The sequence below is a fragment of the Hibiscus syriacus genome, unplaced genomic scaffold, assembly GCF_006381635.1.
Source record: "Hibiscus syriacus cultivar Baekdansim isolate YM2019G1 unplaced genomic scaffold, ASM638163v2 tig00110387_pilon, whole genome shotgun sequence".
Classification (NCBI taxonomy): domain Eukaryota; kingdom Viridiplantae; phylum Streptophyta; class Magnoliopsida; order Malvales; family Malvaceae; genus Hibiscus; species Hibiscus syriacus.
In genome coordinates this window covers 5,331,015-5,333,237 of record NW_024062717.1, presented here as the reverse complement: position 1 = coordinate 5,333,237, position 2,223 = coordinate 5,331,015, and the positions used below count along the sequence as shown (strand labels likewise).

Here is a 2,223-nt window from a genome sequence, read left to right as displayed (position 1 = left end):
CTCTGCATATAGACAATAACGTTAGAACCGGCTAATAAAACTAATTAAAGATAAATAATACCTCAATAACTTGCGAGGAATGAGAGGATTAGATTTTGAAAAATTGAAATAGTAAAGAACAGTAAGGAGAAAAATGAATGATATCTACTTATACGTATATTTTTGCATATTTTGTTAAATAACATTTATTATGAAAATTTAATATTAGACCGTAAATTATTGCTTCTGTTTCTCTTTATATATATTATTTATTTCCTGTTCTGTTCCTATTGTAATACCATATGTACCCAGATTGAGGAATTGAAGAAAGAGTGAAAAATGAGCTTGAGGTTCGCTTTGTTTCTTATGGTATTATAATGAGAGAAGAATTTATTTTTCATCTTTGAAAGCTATGGCTCTGCAAGAGGAAGAGACTCGGTAGATTCAAAACCCACCATTGATCATTGATGGGTTGTATTGCGAAGAAGATGAATATTTAGGAGAGTGTAGTTTTGAAGACAACGCAAGTGAAAATTTAAAGAGAACAGTGAAAAAAGAGACCTTTTCACTTTTGTTTTTTATTGACCACGACTTGTTCTGGGAAGATGATGAGTTGCTCTCTTTAATGTCTCTTTAATGTCTAAGGAGAAAGAAACTCACAATGGATATATTGATGTTAACTCGGATGAGTCATTAGTTGTGGCTCGCAAAGAAGCTTTGGAGTGGATTTTCAAGGTCAAGGAACACTATGGGTTCAATGCTTTGACCATGGTTCTTGCTGTGAATTACTTTGATAGGTTCATTTCAAGCTTAAAGTTTCAAAAAGACAAGCCATGGATGAGACAATTAGCTGCTGTGGCTTGTGTTTCTTTAGCTGCCAAGGTCGAGGAAACCCAAGTGTCACTCCTTTTAGACCTTCAAGTATGTGTCCAATATTGTTTGTTGCTTTCTTAAATTTGTTCTTGGGTTATTAAAGATGGGATTTTGATATTCTTTTTCCCCTTTCTTTTAGGTGGAGGAATCAAAGTGTGTTTGATTCAAATACCATACAAAGAATGGAGCTTTTGGTGTTGTCAATTCTGCAATGGAGGATGAACCCTGTGACACCAATTTCCTTCTTCAATCACATTACAAGTAGGCTTGGATTGAAGATCCATTTGCATTTGGAGTTCATTCGAAGATGTGAGCGTTTGCTTCTGTTTCTCATTGCTGGTAATCAGTCAAAAATAGCTTTTGTTTTCATCCTAATTGTACAAAGAATGCTTTATCATATATACCTTGAGTTTTTCCAATTCAATTTTGACCCAGATTCAAGGTTCATGCTTTATATACCTTCGATCTTAGCTTCTGCAACAATGCTTCATGTTATTAAAGAGATCGAACCATGTCATTACCTAGAATATCAGAAACAGCTTATTGGTGTACTCAAGACATGTGAGGTTTGTATGCACCATTACCTGGGGTTGGGGGCCGATTTTTGAATCCTTACATTGGATCTTGATTGTAGTTTCTTTTCCAACAGGATAAAGTAAATGCTTGCTACAAGCTCATCTTAGAGTTATTGGAAAGCCATAGCAAAGGAAACCGAGGCCATAAACACAAGCATAGATCTATTCCAGGTAGTCCTAATGGTGTCATTGATGCATCTTACAGCTGTGATAACTTGGTTGATTTATGGGCTGTGACGTCTTCGGTCTCATCATTTCCACATCCATGGTTCAAAAGGAGTAGAGCACCGGACCAGCAAATGAGGCTACCTTCAATGAATCGTATGTTTGTCGTTGATGTGCTTAGTAGTCCCCGTTAATCTTTTCTTGTAATGATAACTAGTACTATCAAACATATTATTGTACAATTCCTCTTTCGAGTATTGTCGAATGTTCTTAATGTAAAATCAGTATATGTTTCATAACTTGTTATTGCCTTTGAGGCTAAAATTGGCTAACATGGATCGGAGGAGGATCGACATCTGCTAAATTTCCCCTTGATTGGACTTGGGTAGTCAGTTTTTCTGTTTGCCAATGAGAAGATATGGATGTTTGTCTGATTCTTCTAATGTATGATTGTGAACAAGCATATATCCATGACATCTCTGCGTCTGCATGTATCTCTATCATTTTTTGTCATTCGTATTAGAATTTAGGTGAAAGTAGAACCAAGTTTCGGCTTCGTGCTTCTTGCAGACGGATGAATGCTTGCGCTCGTTTGTCGTTAGATAGAAAGAAATAATAATCAATCAGGGAT

General features: G+C 35.9%; 1 pseudogene; it reads left to right on the top strand.

The window, feature by feature from the left end:
* The first annotated feature begins 274 nt into the window (after window positions 1–274).
* Window positions 275–1,888, top strand: LOC120122462 (annotated as a pseudogene).
* The last annotated feature ends 335 nt before the right edge of the window (window positions 1,889–2,223 follow it).